The sequence below is a fragment of the Pseudorca crassidens genome, chromosome 14, assembly GCF_039906515.1.
Source record: "Pseudorca crassidens isolate mPseCra1 chromosome 14, mPseCra1.hap1, whole genome shotgun sequence".
Taxonomy (NCBI): domain Eukaryota; kingdom Metazoa; phylum Chordata; class Mammalia; order Artiodactyla; family Delphinidae; genus Pseudorca; species Pseudorca crassidens.
Window position 1 is genome coordinate 83,664,774 of NC_090309.1, and position 22,356 is coordinate 83,687,129.

At 48.1% G+C, this 22,356-nt stretch overlaps 1 protein-coding gene and 1 long non-coding RNA gene across 6 annotated transcripts in view; one reads left to right on the forward strand and one right to left on the reverse strand.

The window, feature by feature from the left end:
* The window catches only part of LPIN1 (lipin 1), a 123,213-nt gene that overhangs the window by 66,902 nt on the left and 33,955 nt on the right, over positions 1 to 22,356 (reverse strand). The window lies entirely within an intron of this gene.
* LOC137205454 (uncharacterized) lies at positions 1,921 to 11,047 on the forward strand. The gene is made up of 3 exons (XR_010934149.1): positions 1,921 to 3,135; positions 4,505 to 4,555; positions 7,290 to 11,047. It is a non-coding gene; the product is annotated as an uncharacterized lncRNA (long non-coding RNA).

A 22,356-nucleotide genomic window follows, 5' to 3' on the forward strand; every position in this document is an offset into this window, starting at 1 on the left:
GAGTCTCTCTTCATTGCCTAGGAGAAGAAACACTCAAGAGACACTCGAGAGCATGTGTCTTTGGCCCAAGTTACAAGTGGGTAAAACTACAAAGCCAAGTTCTTTGCACCAGCCTGTGCGCGCCACAGGCCTCAGGCCTTCCTTTGAAATCTCTCTCCATCTCCTGCCCTCCACCCCGCCCTCTGGTTCAGGGCCCTGAACACAGCTGACTGGGTGGGGGGCAGGCTTACAGACTTCCTTCTGGCCGGGCTGGCCACACTGCCCCCTCCCAGGGCAGACTTCCCAGACTCTCCGAGGTCCCCTCAAGACCAGGAGATCCGTCAGTGCCCCACCCGAGTGCCCAAGTTCTCTCCCTTGCAACAAGACTCAGCAGGTTTGCCCTCTGCAGACATTCTTTCCCAGAGTGCTGAGATTTGGGGCAACTGAGACCCGGGATGGTGAAGGCACCTGGGCAGGGCCCCACTGCCAAGCTAACGCAGAACCCAGATGAGAGCCCAGGCCTCCAGGCCCACTAAGTTCAGGTCCAGGGCTCTGTCCAGGCCTGGCTCCACACCACACGGCCCTCCACACAAGCAAGCATAAAAGCTCCAACCACACACCCACACACAAAACACTCGATAATAAAACAGATGTCGGCAGATGTGAACGAAGCATTATCAAAACACAGAACCGGAAGACAAACTCTTAGATGTCCACCATTTCGGGGGGGAAGACACGCATCTCGATTTGTATCTGTATTTGTATCTGTGTTTACTTCTCAGTTGCTGTACTTTCCGCAATTGCTTACTAACTCATAAGACCCGAATTATAGAACAGGGACAAACAGTAAATTTCACAAGCACTCCCCCATTACCCGCCCCCTCCCATAAAAACAGTTGATAAGCTCATGTCTCCAAAAAACTCCTCCAAACTACTGGGCTCTAAAAATTCTCTGAATTAACACGGCCAGTTGTTTTAGTCAAGTTCCTGTTTGTTGGTCAAAACCGGGTTGACATCTGCGTTCTCCAGCCACTACCCTGCACGCAAATGACCAGCCGGGCATCTATACACACCCCTGCTCCGCGGCTCTTCAAGGTATTTCCAAAACACTACTTTTCATCCTACATTTTCCCCACCTTCCCCAAAATAAAATTATTCGCAGGGGCATCTGATGGAAGGCCTAGCACCCAGCAGGCTGCAGGAAAGGTGCACAGAAGCTGGCAGTGGAGGGACCAGACTGTATGTAATCCGAGAACCAGGATTCCAACCCGGGCTCAGCCTGCCGCCCCGCAGCTGTGTGACCTTGGGCACGTAAGTCAACCTCCCCGAGCCTGTTTCCCCAACAGCAAAGCAGGAATCCCAAATAACCCACCCCCACCTCCCCGACCAGTTTCATAAAAGTCTCCGGCGCTAAGCAAGGGCTGCTTGCCGCCCAAGTACTACCCACACGTCCTGCCAGGACGGAGTCCCGCGGCCACCCCTCGAGTTCGCCACGCCGATCAAGGTCAGCCCTTTGGGAGAAGGCCCGAGGGAAGCTCACGAGGCCGCCGGGTCCCTGGGCCTGTTCTCCGCCTCCCTCCCTGAAACACTTGCCCCGAAAGGGCCGCGGGGACAGAGTGTGGTCCCCGGGCATCACGTCGTCCCGCATCCCCCGGCCGGCAGCGGCCCGACCGCGCCCCCCGCCCCCGGGCGGTGCCCCGCCCTGCCCAGCCTGGCCCCGCAGAGGCTGTGGCCCCTACCTCGGCGGCGGCCGGGGTTTGGCCGGGGCTCCACGGAGGCTCGACACGGCAGGCTGGCGGCGGGGAGGCTGGTACTCACCTTGCGGCGCCGCACGCTTGGCCGCCTTTGTATGCAAACACCCAGCCCGCCTCGCGCTCCTGGTCTGCGCGGCCCGGCCCCCGGGGGCGGGGCGAACGGGGCGGCGCAAGGGGCCTCACGAGACTCGAGCCACTCGGCTGCTTTCAAGGCCCGCCCGGCACCAGGCGGCAGAGCCTCCCTCGCAGGAAGTGCCGGGGCAGCCCGCCCCCTCCTTCCTCGCCTACCTTAGTGCTCTTTACTGAGATGCAGAAGGAAGACGGAAGATGCGGGCTCGGAAGGAAATGCGAGCGCACTTCTGGCCACTCTAAGACTGGGATTTTTTCCAGCCAACCCAGACATGTCGGGAAGGGGAAGGCTTCTGGTGCTCGTTGAAGAAGCCGGCTGGCTCTAGGTAGAAGTTTAGGGTCATCTGCTATCTTTCTCTGCTATCCCCATTATTTCCACTGCATCTAAACAAGTCCAGACTCTGCAGGGAGAATTTGTTTCCAACAAGCAATGAGGAGAAGACACTAGATCACGTTTCAGTATAAACTGAGCTGGATTCACGAAAGCCCTCTGCCCTGCTGATCCTGCCCTGGCTGGAGTCCCCCTGGGAGGGCCCTTGCTGTGCGGTCTGCAACCAAGCAGTCACCCAGCTGTGACTCAGCCAGGACAGCTGAGGTGATCCCCTGGGCCAATCCCTGGACCTGCCACTTTCAGCCCAACTCGGAAGAGGAGAAGGAAACCACCGGGATGCGTAAACTTGCTCCAGCCTCTGGAGGAGGAAGGAGGGAGGAGTGATGCCAGAGCAAAGCGATGCAAGCACCCTCGATCCTAAAAAGACTCAGACTCGGTTTCACTATCTGGAAAATCGGAGACAGATCCACTTTGAGGATGGAAATGGCCATCACGTGAAATACATGGACTTTGCTAACTTGAAAGATTTTGAAGTTCTAGAACCGTATACATTAAGGAGTGGTGATTCCCAGGATCTGTTCAGTGCTTAGCCCAGCTGTGATACAGAGACTGTCCGGCTTGCCCAGCCTCAAGACCCTGCAGGCTGCTGACCTTCCTCCTAGGAGGGACACCTAGAGAAGGCTGATGATGTGTAAGGCTAAACAATTACAACTCCTCGATTGTCAGAACTCTTCTCTACATAGAAAAGCGACGAGAATGATCTAAGCCGCCCTATTCCAGCTGGAAATCTCCATCCTTCTATCCAGTGACAATAACAATCCTGGGAATTCTGAAGTTTTCCAGATTAACTACCTACACAATTGAAAGGGCTCTGCAAGGGGGAGGGGAGACAGGAGGGTGACCTCTTGCCCCTCTTCACCTGAGTCTCATGAAACAATACAGGTGGGTGTGCAATTGACTCATCTCCTGACATTGACAACAGTGGTTAGTTAGGTAAATGCCCAGGGCAGAAAGGATACCAGAGAAAGAACAATGAATTTCCCCCAGAGGGCTATACTTTATCTCTGGTGCCTGACTTGGTCTCCTAGGGAGGGAGGGAATCTCAGTAGGATGCAAGGCCAGGGTTTGGCTGGAGGCCTTCAGCACAGGCACTCCCTTGCTCGAGGCCTCAAGAATCAGATGGGAACCAGGGACCACCCAGTGCTGCCCGCCCCCTCGGAGGGCAGGGCACAGAGCAGTGTGGAAATCCACCAGAGGTGGAGTGGGTCCCAATCCAGCGGGGTGCCCGTGGGCGGGCTAACCAAAGCGAGTTTCTTGGGGGAAGAGGCAGGTATGAGAGGTCCTGGGTTCCACAGGAGGAGGAGGGAGGGTACACCAGGGGGAGGGAATGCTTGGAACCAAAGCACAGAGGGCCCACCCCCAAATTAGGGGGAGGATCATAGATGAGGGCTGAGGCATCCAAGAGGGCAAAAGAAGTCGCAGGGAGATTAAGGGGAGCGGCTGACAATTGGCCACAGCTTGAAGGCCACACCACCCTAATTCACCCTAACAGATACATTAATTAGACAGCACAGTGCACCCTCCCCTGGGCCACGCGCTGGGCAGAGTCCAAGACTCATGGGACTCAGGCACACCGTGCAGCAGGGAAGCAAGGAGAGCCCCCAGCCTCAGGGCAGAGGGAGACGCAGGTCCCCCACTGGCCGGCGGGCCACACTGCCTGGCATGGAGAGCAGTCACCACCCCCGCAAGCCCCAGCCCCGTCTGTCTCCCCGCCTTCATTCAGTACTTATGTGTTGAGTGCCGCCCTGTGCCCATGCTGAGCGCTGGGGGCTCCAGCGGGGACCAGGCCAGTCGCGGCGTCTGTCCTCCGTTGAGTGTTCGGTTGGGGGCAGTAATGTCGGTCGATGGCACAGATACACATAAAAATTGTGACCCTATTCAGTGCCACCATGAACTGACCGGTTGGACATGGCTGCGGGACTTGACCTGCCCGGCCCCAGAGGAAGAGGGGCAGGCGCTAACGTGCACTGCTCTAGGCCGGGTGTGCCGGAGCAGACCTGGCACCTGCGGGGCTTGAAGGAAGACACCCCCCGCCCCGGCCCTGCACCGCTGGCCTCTGATGGGGGAGGGGGAGCACGCCAAGTCCCTTGACCGCCCCGGCAGTGGCTCCCCGCCTGCGTCCCGGTGATCAAGCGGGGCTGGGACATCCTTTCTCCCCTGGCCGCATGGGGGAGATTCCTAAAGAGTCAGGTGAGGACAAGAAATACATTTTTGCTAAGAAACTACGTCGTTCTCTCTTCCTCCTCCACAGCCAGGCCTGCAGGACCCAGGTCTCTATGAAGCAGCCCTCACACCTCGGAAGGTATGTCCTTTGGTGTATACGTCACACACACCAAATGTCTGAGTTTCGCTCTATAGCCTTCCTCCCTCCCTGTTTTTACCCCAGCCTTGTAGTGAACAAGTGTCTCTCCTTTGCCAGGCCCGGGACTGACAGTCACTCTGTTTGGTCTGCGACAGGCATTTGCCAATGAGAACAGACATGTAGCACGGCAGAGCAGGGTCCTGCTGGATTCTGGAGAAGGTTGGGAGGTGAAGGGAAGAGGAGAGATGAGGTGGCAGGAGTGAGGCCACTTAGGGAACCTGGGACAGTGACTGGTGACTGGTATGTTAATCATTGGCAAGGCCATACTAGATGAATCTACCTGAGAAGAAAACATATTTGGAATTCAACTGGGAAATGCATCTGCTACGGACTAAATGTTTATATCCCCCCCAAATTTATATGTTGAAGCCCTAACTCCCAGTGTGATGGCATTTGGGATGGGGAGGGAATTAGGCTTGTAGATGAATCATGAAGGTGGAGCCCCACCAGAAACCTGGACGCCAAAGCTAAACATAGTGGTCCAGCCTCTGACCTCACTGAGGGAAGCTGGCTACAGGATAAAATCAGCTTCCTGCAAGAAGACACTGTGCAACCCGTTACAGGCCGTGGGCTCAGGGCCAGCCCCAAGGTCATTGCTCAGCTACTAGAATTTTCAGCTGATAGACCTTTGTTTGCACCCAGTTAAGATAAAATCTTCAATGCTAACTGATATAATCCTTTGTCATCTCTAAACAAACAATTAAAAAAGGAGAAGGGACAGGATTTGCCAACAAATTCTCATATCTGTAAACATGCAGCATTTAAACTCGCCACTAGCCAGGCACATTGGCATCTGCTCGTTGCCTGGAGCCTAACTAAACACAACTTCTTTAATCGTTGACCTAGAACCTGGGGTTGGTTGAGGAAAGTCACTCTATACTCAAGGACTTCAAGTCATCGCTCTCATCATCTCTTGTTCTGAGAATAAGTAAAATTATTCCGAATTGGACATTCTCACCCACCCCTAACACGGTAAAGCAGTGTTTACCACGAAAACTTCTCACATATTAGAATCACCTGGGGAACTGCTAAAACTCTGGATGCCCAGACCAGCCACGAAAACTTCTCACATATTAGAATCACCTGGGTAACTGTTAAAACTCTCGATGCCCAGACCAGCATTCACATCAACTAACCACAGTCTCTGGAGGCAGGACCCAGGCATCGGTACACTGCAGAACTCCCCATGAGATTCAAGTGCACAGTCACGTTTACAACCCAGTGTTCTCCGAGTCCACTTCCCTTCATCCTGTACCCTGGCCGGCTGGCCTTCCCTCTCTCAAAGCCCACCATCTCCTCTCCCAGCACCCTGTGCCAAGGGTCAAGATGTCATTTATGTTCCTTCTAAATGTCCTTATAACAGAACCCATACAAGACAACTCAAGTAGAGTGAGTGAGTGTGAGTGTGAGTGTGTGTGTGTGTGTGTGTGTGTGTGGAGCATGATACATTGAAAGGGGCCAGGGATTCCAGCAATGGGCCTTGAACTGTGGCAGATTTCTCTCTGTCCCTCACTGTCTTTCCACTTGCTTAGCTCTGCCCCCTTCCCCTCTCCCAGCCGCTTCCTCTGCTTCCTCTCCAGGGTTGCCTCCTACACACAGCTCACCAGGTAGCTCTTTCCTTCACATGACCACCTACCTCAGTTCCCCTAACCCCAAAATTTCAAGGGAGAAATTGTATTGACTCGGGTCATCTCCCAACCTACAGTACAAAGTCGCAGGTCACTAACATGATAGGAATGACTACCTTTGCTTGTCCATCCCTGGCCCAGTGCTCCCCAGTTCTGCTCGTATCCCCTTTTCCATCACCTCGCGTACCCCAGACACAGTGTTCGACACTGTAGGAGAGCGAGCCTTGAGCCAGACGTGGCACCTTCCTTCAAGGCCTCCATAAGTCTGTCAAACATCCGAGCCTTGATGTCAGGGAGAACTGAGGGAGGAAGAGAAGCAGGTGCTATGGAAGAGCGGAGAAGACCGGAACAAGCCTGATGGGAGACGCCAGGGCGAGGGGCTCCATGCTGGGCTCTGATCCCAGCTTCACCTCTTGCTAGTTATGTGATCTTGACCTCTCTGACCCTCAGTTTCCTTTTCTACTGAACTGGGGTGAAATATGTTTCACGGGCTGTTTGATAAATGATCTAAAGTACTTAGTGCGATGCCTGGCACGATATACATGGCCCACTCTGGTGAGTTTTATAATAGTAATGATAATTACTACTACTATTATTGTTATTATTTAGTTTGAACACTTAGAAGCCTGATACGGAACACAGTATCACGTTTTGGGCCTTCAGGTTGGGGAAGACTCCTGACCGATGAAGTGTGAGTGGGAGGAGATATTTCAGGCCGAAGGACCAGCACGTGGAAAGGCCCCATGAAGGCATGTGGGAAAGTGGGGAGCTCGTGCCCTGTGGCTCAAATGTGGCGTGGACTCCCCAGTTTGAATGCAAGAATGAATTCCTACCCGTCTCTCTTCCATGGTGTCCAGTGCATGCTGGGCCCCCAGGGAGGTCTCAGAGGAGACGCTGAATGACTGCTGAATTGATCGGCTAGGTTTAGTTAGCCTGGGAGCGGGATTAACCACTCCGGAGACTTAAAGTCAATTTCCTGGATTTCAAAGCACACGTTCCTTTGCGCTTAGGAGGACTAAATTCAATTTTCCCTTAACCCAAAGCAGAACATTAACATCACACCTGAGCAAAATGACGTGCACCTACGAGGAGCATCAAAGATGATGGAACGTCCACATCGCCTCCTCTGGCACCCATGGGAACGCTGCCTCAGTAAACCTCTGGCCTCTCTCTCCACCCTTCGTCCCTTCCGTTCTGAGGAAGGAAGTACGGAGCTGTGACTCAACTGCTCCTTTCTGGTGTGACGGTCAGCACAAACCAAGACAAGATTCCATCTTCCCTGGTGCGACAAGGGAAAGAGGTTGCCTGCCCCTCCCCCCTCTCCTTAGCACGTTTACTACTGGACACTTACTATACATTCTTTCTCTGCCCCTTTGAGAGTAAATCTTAAAAAGTAAATCTTTCTAAAAGCTAAATAAGCCTCTGGGCACCTGTACAACTCAGAAATATTCCTAGCACCTGGCAGCCACCTCTCAGAAATGTAAACAGAAAGATGCCCCCCCCCGCCCCCCGTTTCCCAGTGTCCCTGGGAGGGCAGGCGCCTAACTTCGGCAGGTGTCCTGCCTCGCTCCACGGTGCAAAACTAGCTCTTGTCACAAAGGAACTAGAAGTTTCGTTTTTCCTTTGGATAAAGGCAATAAGCTAACACAGATGGCCACCCCGTTACCAGGTGAACCGTGTGTGACAAATGGTGCTGTCAGGTCCTCTTACTGAGGACTGGTTGTCGTTTAACCTGAGGACACATGTCAGCCTGCCTACATGAACATGTGAAATCCCTTCATGTCTTTGCAGTCTCTTATTGGACGGCCTGGTTTCATGCTTATTCGATAATTAAACGCATTTCTTTGTCATCTCCCTTTGTGGAGGTTTTCTGGGCTGGGTGGAGATTTTGATCTTTTTTCTTTTTTTTTAACATCTTTATTGGAGTATAATTGCTTTACAATGGTGTGTTAGTTTCTGCTGTATAACAAAGTGAATCAGCTATACATATACATATGTCCCCATATCTCCTCCTTCTTGCGTCTCCCTCCCTCCCACCCTCCCTATCCCACCCCTCTAGGTGGTCACAAAGCACCGAGCTGATCTCCCTGTGCTATGCGGCTGCTTCCCACTAGCTAGCTATTTTACGTTTGGTAGTGTATTGTGTCCCAGCACCGGCCTGGCTGTCCTCAGGACATAGCCTTCCTGCCCCTTGGTTCCCCGAGCAGCACAGGGAAGCATGCGGTGTGCGGCAGCCAAGGTTAACTCACGAGAGAAGCTCTACAAGCTGCTTCTGGTCACAGGTCATGTGGTTACTGCCGTCCATCCCTCATCCCGCAAGTTCTCTCTCAAAGCATGTTAGGAGTCCAGAGGATCCACGGAGAGAAAGCACACATTCACGAGTTCAATGTGGAAAAAATTAAATCTTCATTTCACTAACTTCTAACTCACATTTAGTAGCGTTCCCTTCAATTATGAACGTAGGGCAACAACACACAGTGGTAGCAACAGTTCCTGAGACCAACGCCACCAACTACAGATCACAAATATTTTCACACCACAACAAAGTTGTTGACGACATTGAGAAATATCCTAGACACTCATTACTACTTAAAAATGTTGGTCGTTATTCGATCTGCTGCTCAGGGACAGGGGAACCAAGGCAGCCAGACCTCGGAGAACCAAGGACGGGAGGCAGCCATTGGGACTTAGTCAGAACAACAGAGAACGTCTCCCTCTGCCACCCCACACCCCACAGGGAGAGGAAGAATAACAGGCAAAGGGACCCTCTGTGGGGCCCAGTGCAAAGGGAAGGTCTAAAGCTGAGAGTCAAGCAAGTATTTCTTGGGCAAACCACACCCTGAAACACAAGGTGTTCCCACAGGAATTTGAAGGGTTCAGTGCACTGAGGGTAACCATAGCAACAAGGAACCTCAAGCCCAGCCCAACTTCTACCCAGGTTAACTCCCACCCCCGCGCTAAGGGCCTGCCAGGAGGAAAAGTGGGTCCATTTCTAGAGATTAAAAGCAATTTGTCTAAGTTTCTACAGTTCTACCAGGATGTCCAGCTTTCAAGAAAAAACGAGGAGACACATGAATAGGCGAGATAACACGCTTCCAAGAGACAGTAACAATAAGAGATGAGATGTGACACAGATGTTGGAATTATCTGACTTGCATTTTTTAAATTTGATGTATAGGGTAAAGTCTCTAATGTGTAAGGTACACAATATGCAAGATCAGATGAGTTCACTGGAGAGATGGAAACTATAAGAATCTAAGGAAAATGCTAGAAATGGAAAATACAGTAATGAAGATGAAGACTGTCTTCAGTGGGCTCGTTAATAGACTCAACATAGTGAGGAAAGAATCAGGGAAGCTGAAGTAAGGTGACCAGAAACAGCCAAACTGAAACACAAAGAGTAAAAGGGAGGAGAAAAGAAAGAAATACACATCTGCAGTGGTGGGTCAATGTCAAACATTGTCTAGCATTCATGTAGCAAATGCCAGAAGAAGAGAGTGAGATAGCTAGGCAGAAGAAATCTTTAAAGAAATTATGGCCTAGAATTTTCCAAAATGAGTGAGAGACACCAAACCACAGATCCAAGAATCTCAAAGATCACCAAGCAACCATATTCACACACACACACACACACACACACACACACACACACACACACACACACACGCATGAACGTAGGCATATCATATTGAACCACTGAAAAGTAAGGAAAGAGAAAGTCTCAAAGGCAGCCTGAGAAAAGAAATTACACAGAGGAACAAGATATGAATTACAGCGTATTTCTCATCAGAAACCACGCAGGAGAGCCAGTGGAGAATCCTGGCAGACATGACCTTAACCAGGGGATGCAGGTTAACATCTTAGGTGATGCACAGTGACACCACGTGCCCCTGATGGAATGCACTGAGGAGGCGTGTCCCCTCTGTAACCTTCTTCCCAACAGTAGAACAACTTTATCTGATCCTGAAAAAACACCCACGTCGAGGGGACTTCCAGCAAAGTAACTGATGAGTACCCTTCAAAAGTGTCAAGATAGTGAAAGACATGGCGAGACCAAGGAACTGTCACAGACCGGAGGGGACTGAGGAGGCAGGACAACTCAATGCCATTGAGGATCCTGGATTCGATCCTGGAACAGAAAAAGTAATTGGCAGAAAAACTGGCGACATTTGAATAAATTCTGCAGCTTAGCTTGAGAAAAAATAGATGACTGGTTCGGTATTGCCAAATGATTGGCAAAGACCCAAAGGCCCAAGGAGTTAGGGAGGAGTGCTGGGAGAGTTCTGGGTGGAAAAAGGTGCTACAGGCTGTGCTTAATTTACTTAAGCAGATGGGGTCTGATCCAGACCTTGAAGGATCATTGCATAACAAGCAGTGGAAATGAATAGAGAAGGGATTTTGCAGGGGTGGGAGGAAGGGCTGCAGGTAAATGTGGAAAGACAAGTTTATCGAAGTTTTGGCAGTGGGCAAGTCAGAAACGTGTTGGGGATTTGCCGTGCAGGTTATCAAAGAGCGAATATCCTCGTGGGTTTGTTGAGCAGTTAATATGGGCAAGTGGGCTGAGACCAGCACGTCATGGCCTCAAGTGCAGCCTCGTATTATAGTTGGTGTTTTTAACCACCTCGCTTTATGTCAAGCCCGTCCTTTGAGCGTGGCTGTCAAGTACTTGTCATCCCTATTATATTAGAGAGTACAGCTCTTCGGGAAGCTTAGATCTGAATTCACTGTGAATAAAGATAGCAGTAGATATTTTATATTTATGGTGAGAATTTCAACCAGCTCTTGATCCCTTTTTAATAAAAATTCTTTGAGTCACATTAACCATTAAAAAATATATAATACTTGGTTCTTTTTGGTTTATGAAATATCTCTGTTAACGCGAAAGTAAGTAATTTAGAATTACAATTAAAGTGAACATTCGCCTACTGCAAAAAGAATGGCACTGCAAATGATGCTTTAAACTGAAGGCCCTGGAGAACCACTAAAAGCTTATAAGCAGGGAGGGAAATGTTATGAAACCTCCATTTTATGGAAATGAATCTGGCCAGGGTGGGCTGGCCATGCGGGATGGCGGGAAGGCTGGGCGGCAGAAGACAGTAGAGGTAGGCGGCTTCTGCGATGGTCTAGGTATCCAGTTCCGGGGTCAAGCAATGATCAGGCATCAGTTGTCACGGAGAACGGATGAAGGGACAGCACCTTTCCAAACTCCTCGGGTTTTCTCAGGTAACAACACTAATCCCCACACTGGCTCCAGGTGGGATAAGTCCTGCCCCACGTTGTGAAATGAGAGCCCTTAGAACTTCCCTGGAACTGAAATCCTTCTTGGATGTAGAAAACCGGATTTTTCATTTGTTTCTGCCATCATCCATTAAAGAAGGGCAAGAGACCAGGGAGAGAAAGTGATTCGGGAGCTGTGCTTGCCTGTTTCCCAGCTGGGACCCTGGTGTGGGTGTCTGTCCACACAAGCTGGCTGTTTGGAGAGGTCTGTGGCTACCACCCTATCCCAACTCAGAAACATAACAAAACAAAGAAAGAAACCACTCTCTTAAATCCCAACGAAACTGCACCTCCTATAAATGCTTGTGTGCTGATATATTCATGACTAGCTGCTCTGGGCCTATACCAAGGGGAGGAGGAGGGAGCCAGGAGGGGGTGGAGGGAAAAGGCAGAGTCACCTATTCACAGGGGTGCTGTGGGCTCTGCTTGGGTCCTGGTCTGCGAATCGAAGCTCCTGTCCCTATTGCTTCGTCCTTCTAATGAGAATTAGGCACCAACTTGCAGGACTCCCTGAAAATACTCTCAGTAGCACATGCCTGCACGTACATCTAAATGGCATTTCCTTTGCATTTCCCATTAAGATAAAATATTGGAAAATATTTGTATAAATAATGCACCATGGTTTACCATTCTTCAAAGAACTCCAACAAGAAGGCAATCCGTGACACTGAACAGATGAGGAAACCCGTGTAACAGCCCAGAGCAAACCAATTCACAGAAGGTAGAATTGAGACCCCAAGAGTCTCGTGATAGGGCTCTAGTGTCCCCAGATCTCAGCCACTGATGCCATTCTTCTGTGGGTTCAGTGGCTGAGAAGCCAGCACAGGGGACGTTTGGACGTGTCGTGTCCCCAGATTTCTGCCACTGATGCCATTCTTCGGTGGGTTCAGTGGCTGAGAAGCCAGCACGGGGGACGTTTGGACGTGTCGTGTGGGGATTGATGCCCCATTATGTCCACCCCCGCAAACCAGCCGTTTACCTTCACTGCCAGCAGAAATCCTCACCTTCCCCACTTGGAGGGCGTGTTGGCAGGACCCCATTCAACGTCCATTAATTTCATCTGGAGGTCGCTGCTCATGGGAACACTGGCCTCCTGGTTGATTTTCCTCTTTCTCCTAGCTTTCTAGTTCCCCTCAGCCCAGGCCACTGCTTACGGGCTGTTGTTAGGACACACGTGGCTGGCTCCCATCCCAGCCTTACCCTCCTCTCTCTTTCCTCCTTGATCTTGCCCCTCAACCTGCCTCGTCCACTGCCATTTTCTCTCCTTCTCCACTGTCCTTTCACCCGTGCCCTCTGCAAAGACTCCGGGAAAAGCTCATTGTTGGGTGGCAGGATTCTGATGACCCCACTGGGGTTATGATGTCAGCATTTGGTGATGCTCAGGGGAGGAGAGAGAGGGCTCAGTAAGGCTGCTGCGTGGAGCTGAACCTAGTCAACGCTGGGGCTGATCAAAAGCTTGGAGCACAATGTGACCAAATTCTTCCATGAAATCAGATTTTGCCTGGCTGAATTCTGAGTTATAAAAAGCTAACTAGAAGGGACTTTTCTGTCACTCTAACAAAGTGAGAAAACATTGAGAGAGGAATTAGCATATCCATTTTTTATAGAACACGAAAATTTGGTGTTATCTACTAAGTATACTAGTAAGATATTTATATAATAGACCTTTTTGCAGAAAAAGCATCAATTCCAAGAAATTTAAACTATATAGGAACCCTTTGAAATGCCTAAGTCACGGACAAAAATGATGAGTAATTACAGGATACAGTTGTTTAAGTATTATCCATCAACTAAAAATATTTTTAAATGGTGATCAACTGGAAAGTTATTATACAGTTAGACTGGAATCCTTTGAAATATGACAATACTGCTACACAGCGTTAGACGTCTTTGCTCAGGTGTGACACTGTGAACTCAAACTTTTAGCTGAATCTCGAGGACCACCTTGCACCCAGTCTTTATATAGATGCTTAAGATTACAGTGGGATTGTTTTCTCACAAGCAATTTCTTTTGGCATGACCAGAATGCCTACCACCAGATGTTAAACATCAGAGTAGAAGGTAAAACTTGAAAATACTGGTTCACAAACCATGGGCCTTCTCATTCTTTGGGAAAATCCAGAGTTACAGCCAGAGTTGGTCTTCCAGATCTACACAACCCACTTACCCCTTCCCATGTCTTCTTCAGATGGTGCTTTTGAATCTTAATGGAAAAGTCGCGTCTGTAAGACCAATTCTTAACAAGGAAGAGAATTGTTCCTTTCGTCTCTAGCTCATGGTAGCTTGGATAGATTTGTGGTTAAGGCAGAGTCCTGAAAAGGACGTTCTAATGTGAAAAGGCTGAGCAGTAGGTCCCAGTAGCTGCGTGGGATTTGTACATTGCTCTGTTGACTTGTCACCATGCAACCCAGCACGTTTCAGGAAGTCACGTGCCAATCTAGCACATTCTGTCCTGTGTGAGAGAATGCCATTGGAAGCAGCAGTATCTAAGCTACCTACAAATCATTTCCACCAAATATGAGGCTCTTCTTGTAGTTTCTCCAGATCATGTCAACCCAGCCTTACCAAAGTTTGGAGGCTAAAAAACGTTAACTCGCTTCTTAAATTGTGATTCTCATCTTTAAAGTGTACAGTTTTCTACTGAGATATGAAGCCAGCATATGCATGGCCACAAGATTCCAGCCTCTGTGCCCCTCTGCCAGCCTCAGGAGAAGAAGATCCCGAACCTTCACACTTCCCCAAACCTGTGGTATTGGGCTGCACAGATAGACAACTGTTAGCCCGAAACAAAGGAAGTCATTTTTCCTGGCTTTCTCTGCAGGTCACGCCACACTCACAAAACCACGTTTGGTGCCACCTTCATACTTGAGCTCCGTAAGGATGGCGCACGCCTCTCTGGAAGGAACGACCCACAACCTGAGAGGTGAGGTCAAACCACTCTCTAATAACAAAAGCTGTTCAACCTACAAAAGAAAACCCACTGGGGGGGAACAGGAGATGGAAAAATGGTGGCCTAATGCGAGGATACGATCATATCTGCCTGCAGATTCCAAAGGATCTGAAGGATGAAAGTAGGTGGATTTGTGATCGTGATAAAAAGACCGAAGGAGACAGGTAAGGCGTGTACAGAGACCATCTGGGCTGCGTCTGGAGCCTGGGAGCTCCCAGCTGGATCCCCACTTGGAGCAGGGCTGTGGAGGGTTCTGAACGGGAGGCAGATCCAGAGTGAACTGCTGGATCTTTTGCATAACCAGTTTGAGAATTCTGGGCTTAGCCTCGCTGTGTCCCACCCGAGCAGCCCGCAGAGGAATGGTGGTCTGTGTAGAGGTGGGCAGGTCGGGCTCAAAATGCTGCCACCTGATTCTTCGGCTCCTGGAGTGAATTAGCTGCTCTCCACCTCCACCCCGCCCCCCAAAGAGGATGACCTGGTTCTAGGGAAGCTCTATGTTGGGTAAAACAGAGGTGAACGAGGCTTCTGCCCCAAGAGGAGAAAAGGGCCAGGGACACTCTGTCTAAAGGGATTCTGAGAGCAAGCTGGTTCCAAAAGCTAATTCTGAGTTTTAGATCTGCACCTGGTCCAGCGCTCAGGTTGCATCTGTAAGGTAACCCATGTCCCCAGAGGGAAAGTGGCCCTCCCCAAGCTCCACACTAAAGTTGATCTGGGGGACTTCCCTGGTGGCACAGTGGTTAAGAATCTGCCTGCCAATGCAGGTGACATGGGTTCAAGCCCTGGTCCGGGAAGATCCCACATGCCGCAGAACAACTAACCCTGTGCACCACAACTACTGAGCCTGCACTCTAAAGCCTGCAACACAACTACTGAGCCCACATGCCACAACTACTGAGCCCACTCACCGCAACTACTGAAGCCCGCGAGCTTAGAGCCCGTGCTCCACAACAAGAGAAGCCCCTGCTCACCGCAGCTAGAGAAAGCCCACACACAGCAATGAAGACCCAACGCAGCAAGAAAAAGAAATTTTTTTTTAATTTCGTTAAAAAGCTTAAAAACAATAAATTTGACCTGGGTCTTGGCCACACTCTGTGATTTTTTTCCTCCCCAAACAGTAAGGACATTGGCCCAGTAATAAAATCCCACAGAACTTTCTGGAATCTGAGGTTTCCTGGGCAGGGTGTGGTTCTGGGGAACTGGAGACCTGGGTTCTGGTCTGTGTTCTGCCACTTATAAGACCCTAAAGATGTCGCCTCAGCCTCCACATCAGAAAGAGAGGAAGTGGGAATAGAGGACCGTCAGCTCTGGCCTGTCATCTACACATCTGTGCTGTGACTTCCTAGGTACAGACAGTCCTGCATCGTCACCCCTGCCCAAGCCCCCAAACACACATGCAGTGTGATGATACCTGTCAGTCCTGGGCCCATGACACCCCAGGGCATCTCCGTTCATTTCAGAGGACATTGAGGTAGTTTCAGAAGAAGAAATTAATGTGATTCCACTTTAATTTTAAACTATAACACCCGCACCCAATATTCTCCTCTCCTGTCTCCCTCCCCGGGGGATGTGTAAGTGAAGGTTTGGGCATCACTAACCTAATTACAGGAAATCCTGAGCAGAGTGGGGCATACTCAAGACAAAGAATCAGTTGAGGGTTTCTTGAATTTCCAGTGGGAGGCAGGGACTGGGGGCTGGCAGACAAAGATTTATCCCGGTCCCAACACTGCTCAGTTTCAGTTCTCTTCTGTCACTCTGTGCTCTGTAGCGTCGAACCCACCGCGGTACGACTGGCTCCCCTGATGCTCAGCTCAGCTGCAGTGTCCTCAGGAGACTCACAGACAGATGGATCAGCTAGAGAGCATCTGAATGGGAAACGGTTCTCTGACACACACACGTGCCCGCTTCTCCAGCATCAAACGTCTGACTGCGTGTCTGCTGTCCCGGCTGCTCTGGTTCCACTATTTCTCCACACAGTCTAAGCTCCAGCTGGGCTGGATCATTCTCCTGTCTTTGTGCTTGTCCTGTTGCCTTCTACCACCAGGCCTTTGCACCTGCTGTTCCCCCTGCATGGAATCCTCTCCCCTCTTCACCTGGTTAACCACTGCTCATTCTTCAACCTTAGTTCAAGCATCACTAACGTCCCCATGTAAGTCAGTTCTCCCTGTTAGACACTCACACTGCTCTGCATATCTTCCAGTCAATGTACTGAGCATAGTTTAAATGCTCCATCTGTGTGTGCAATTATTGTAAAATCTCTCCCCAGCAGACAGACTCTGCAGGAAGGAAAAGACCATTTCTGTCTAAATACCTAGCACCGTTTCTGGCACTTAGTAGGTGCTCAATAAATATTTTGAAATGTATGCATAATGATTATATAGGGGTCATAATGCCTGGTTGCAAATATATATATTCATCCTAATAAAAATAGACTAACTAGGGATGCACTGGTGTTACAGGTACCAGTGCCCTTATCATGAATGAGGCAGGAGGGAAGCCACAAAGGATGCACCCATCTATGCAACCAGCCACTTCTCTTTTTTACAATAAAATATTTTATTAAAGTCGATAAATCTAAAATATTACCATTACAACAGGTGATCAATATTAGAATTACTAGTGAAATATTTTACGTTCTTTTCTTTTATACTGTCTTTGAAATCCAGTATGTATTTTATACGTGTAACACACTTAGGTCTGGACCAGCCACATCTCAGCTGCTCGGGAGACACACGTGGCTGGTGGATACCGTACTGGAAAGCTCAGGTTTGACATGTCCTGAACCAGCCATTTCTGAGTGCTTACTCTGTGCTAGGTACAGTGGGGGGTTAACGATTAAGAGATGCCTCTGTCCTCAAAGAGCTCAAGATAAGTCGATACACGGTGTGTCCAGCAAGAGAAAACGAACACAAACAATTCAGAACAGGATGCCCGCTGGGGTGGGAGAAGGATTTGGTGAAAGGGAGGATTGGGAATACACACTAAAATGAGACGTTCATAGAACGTTTCTATCTATCACAAGTGAGAAAGGAGCCCTGGGACATCTCTATAAAACCTAAGCATTCACTGAACAGGGAATAATCATTCTCTGTAAGATTCTAATTAAATACATTATTGTTGGATTTGACTGTGCTGGTGCTTGGCACTAGTCCACCCGGGACGTGTACGGCAGAATGGGGCTATCGTGATTCAGGCTAAGAAACGCAATCGGCTGTAAGAGATATGCAGTGCATTTCTAGATAGGAACACAGTGAATGTCATCGGACACGCACAGAATAGCTCCATTAACAATGCTGAACAAGGAGGAAAATCCTGGGGCAGGGTAGCGGGTGAAGCAGAACAGACACGGGTGTGTTTATTTTCCCTTTACTTCCAGACACTGCATCTCATTAAATTTCAAGGCAACTTCAGAACTTAAAAACTTACAACAGTGAAGAGAGAGAACTCTTCACTGTTCTCTGTCTGTCTTCACTGTCTTCTGTGGAAAAGACATCTAATCAAATTTGGAAGGTGAAAGCAAAGGGAAAGGTTGAGTAAAGAAAGAACGCAGAGCACAACGGCTTAATCTCCAAAATATACAAACAGCTCATACAACTCAATAACAAAAAAACAAACAACCCAATCGAAAACTGGGCAGAAGACTTTAATAGACATTTCTGCAAAGACGAAATACAGATGGCCGGTAGGCACATGAAAAGATGCTCAACATCACTAATTATTAGAAAAACGCCAATCAAAACTACCGTGAGGTACCACCTCACACCAGTCAGGATGGCCATCATTAAAAAGTCTACAAATAACAAATGCTGGAGAGGGTGTGGAGAAAAGGGAACCCTAGGGCTTCCTTGGTGGCGCAGTGGTTAAGAATCTGTCTGCCAAGGCAGGGGACACAGGTTTGAGCCCTGTTCTGGGAAGATCCCACATGCCACGGAGCAACTAAGCCCATGGGCCACAACTACTGAGCCTGCGTTCTAGAGCCCACGAGCCATAAATACTGAAGCCTGTGTGCATATGCTCTGCAACAAGAGAAGCCGCCACAATGAGAAGACTGCTCACCGCAACGAAGAGTAGCCCCCGCTCGCCACAGCTAGAGAAAGACAGCGCAGCTATGAAGACCCAGCCCAGCCAAAAATAAATAATAAATAAACATAAATAAACATAAAAAAAAAAGAAAAGGGAACCCTTCTACACTGTTGGTGGGGATGTAAGTTGGTGCGGCCCCTATGGAAAACAGTCTGGAAGTTCCTCAGAAAGCTAAAAATAGAATTACCATATGATCCAGCAATCCCACTCCTGGGCACACTCCAGACAAAATTATAATTCAAAAGGATACATGCACCGCTATGTTCATAGCAGCACTATTCACAACAGCCAAGTCATGGAAACAACCATGGATGTCCATCGACAGATGAATGGATAGAGAAGATGTGGTACAGATATACAATGGAATACTACTCAGCCATGAAAAAGAATGAAATAATACCATTTGCAGCAACATGGATGCAACTAGAAATCATCATACTAAGTGAAGTAAGTCAGAAAGAGAAAGACAAATACCATATGATATCACTTATATGTGGAATCTAAAATATGACACAAATGAACCTATCTACAAAACAGAAACAGACTCACAGACACAGAGAACAGACTTGTGGTTGCCAAGAGTTGGGGGGGGCGGGGGGAGGGATGGACTGGGAGTTTGGGATTATCAGATGCAAACTAGTATATATAGGATGGATAGACAACAAGGTCCTACTGTAGAGCACAGGGAACTATATTCAATATCCTGTGATAAATCATAATGGAAAAAATATTAAGAAAAGAATGTCTACATGTATAGAACCAAGTCACTTTGCTGTACAGCAGAGATTGGCACAGCATTGTAAATCAACTATACTTCAATAAAAAGTAAATAAAATTTTAGAAAAAGAAATAACACGGAGCAAGTTACAACCTGGAATACCTGCAAGGGGGCTGCAGCCAAGGGAGGGGCTACCTGCCCAGGAGACCCTCAAACAGGTGCCGGAGCCAGAACCACACTGTTCCCTGGGTAACCACCGGCTCCCTGACTGGTTAGAGTGAACCCCAGCCATGGGAGTTTCCAGGCAACCTTCCTACCCCAGGCATACAGTCAACTGCCAATCACCAGACATTTGAGGAAACTCTGCAACATGCAAGAGAGAGAATGACAGACAGGGGGAAACCTGACTCCAGAAGAAATAAAAATAATGAAGGGAACAGAAGAGAAATTAATAGGAAGAAATTCCCAAATTCAAATCTCAGAGAGATCTGGGAAGTTATTTCATTCAGAAAACAAAAAACAGGAGAATGCTGTGAAAGAGAAAAAGACTGGAGAACAAAAAAGAATCTGTTAAAGGAAAAATCTGATGCCAAAAAGAATCATAACAAAAGTAGAAGATTAAGTGAATGAAACATACCAATTGTAGACCAAAAAGCTGGGCTATGCGAGATAAGAGAGACAGAGGGGAACTTCATGGGTCTCCAGTCACCACTCCTTTATCTGTTTTCCATTTTCCTTTAGTCTGCTGACATATTTAATCTGCTGATATTCATTAGCTTACAAGTATGTTGTCCACTAGGACAGTACAGACGTGTGCTCCAAGGTCTAGGCAGAATGAATGAGACATGATCCACTGCTGGGCACATCACTGGGAAGCTTCAGGACACAGAGGATTAATTGAAGACCCTAAAAACTTACAGGTAGAAAATAGTAATAGTAGGTCACCCAGGAAGGAACAAAGGTCAGACTGGCATAGAGGTAACATTGGTTATTAGAAGTCAGTGAAACAATGCATTCAAATTCTGTGAAAAATTAATATCAACCTCAAATGCTAATTCCAACCAAACTATCAAATGTGAAGTCAAGTTAAAAAGGAGATTCAGACAGGCAAGGGCTCGAAAACTTATCTTCTATCTCCCTTTTCTGGGAGGTTACATGGAAACAAAACTCCAGTTTGCTTATTTTTAAAGAGTGAACTAAGAAGAAAACGAGGATCTGGGTAAAGGTGGATGTAGTGAGAGCCTCCCAAGATGACAGCTCTGGCAGAAGACTGAGAGCAAGCAGGAAGAGAGATTTCCTGCAGAGAGAGGTCATAGGAAAAAAACGACTCCTGCACAGAGAGCTGAGAGTTTGGAAAAATTAGGGAACGTGATAAAAGTACTAAGTGCAAGGAATAAAAGAAAAGAATAAGAAACTACTGAATGAGAAAAACTTCTTATAGAGGCAGCATGTTGCAGTGCTTAGGAATAAAGTCTCTGGAGCTAGAAGATGTGGGTCTGAATCCTAATCCTGCCATTTATCAGCTGTGTGACCTTGAGCAAGTGGCTCAACCTCTCTGTGCTCATTTTCTCATCTCTCAACTGAAGATAATAAGACCAACTTATAGAACTACTATAAGGAAGTGAATGAGTTAAGTTTGTAATACGCTTAGGAGAGAACCTGTCACTTGGTAAGCACCGTATAAGGTTTGTTAAATAAGAAAACCGAAGTGCTATATGAAAATCATGGTCATCCAAATAAGATAAATAGATCCCAATTAAAACAAGTTAATGGGCTTAAAAATAAAGACTGTGATAGTTTCCAAGTGATAGACTAAAGTCAAAGCTTAAGGACATTATGTGTGTGTGTTGTGGGAACGGACGGCAGGGGAGAAAGGACGGGCAGGGAATGGGAAGCACAAATTTTTCCTGCTAACAAGGAAAAAGAAAGGCAAACATAACTTCCAGGAAAAACACACCTCTCCCCAAGAAAAATTCTATATATAAGAAAGGCAGAGTCTGAATAAAGAACAAACTAAAACAGGATAAGATTATACATAAATGGCAGAGTCTGAAAAAGGAGGATGCATTAGCATATGACGCTCTGTGAGAATCAGCTAGTTTATCAGTAACTCCATAGGATAAGGTGCAAAGAAGATACGTAAGTAGTTGGCTTTAGTCGTGAGTCAGCATCTCCTAGTTGATTTTCTAGAAAATAGGCACGTGAAGCACTTGGATAAAATTTTTCAAATTTTAATTTAAAATTCAAATTTAATTTAAAATTTAAATTCAAAAATTAATTTAAATCTAACCAAAAGCCACTTCCTCTCTGCACAAAATGTGCTCTCCATCCAAGAAGACATTTTAAATCCTGTCCTTTTTCAAACTGAAAGATAAGAAAGAAAAGGAATAAGAAAAATATGGTTCCACGTAACTGTGCCAGGATAATCTAGAATTCTGAGAATTGATGCTTTTGTTAGAAATAGGGCAATCAAAGCACAGGCTGGCCAAGAGGGAGGCTTCACGTGACTAACTGTACCATGTTCCCTCGCCTGAGTTAGACGGGTTACGCAGTTTGGGTGAACATCTCATTGCTCAACTTTCCCTCCAGAACTCGGGGGCCTTTTGCCTTGAATGAACCTCCATGTGTACAGGGATGGGTATGCTGGTGTGTATTTGGGGGGTTTCTGCATCCCACGGCCAGACCAAGATTCTTCAAACTGAGAGCTGGACCTCCAGGAAAGCCTTCCCTCAGACATTCCTCGGGTCCATGAAGGATTCATCACTGGCTTCTCTGTACTAACCAGCCCACATGGAACTCCGTCACGGCACGTTTCACAGAGCCTTGTCGCTGCGTCATTTCGTATGCCCCTATCTGCTCTACTGGTTGGTGAGCCCTTCAAGCAAAAGACCAGCCACGACACACTCATCAGTGTACCCTCGTGCCTAGAACATTTATTTGCACAATAAGTAGGAGACAGAGACAGGGACAGGGACAGAGAAAGAGACAGACAGGCAAAGACAGAGATTTTGAGTCCTACTCTCTTGCCCTGTTGTACTTTCCCTTCGTTTGGGTTCTCTCATCACTAAGCATTTTTGGAATTTATGAA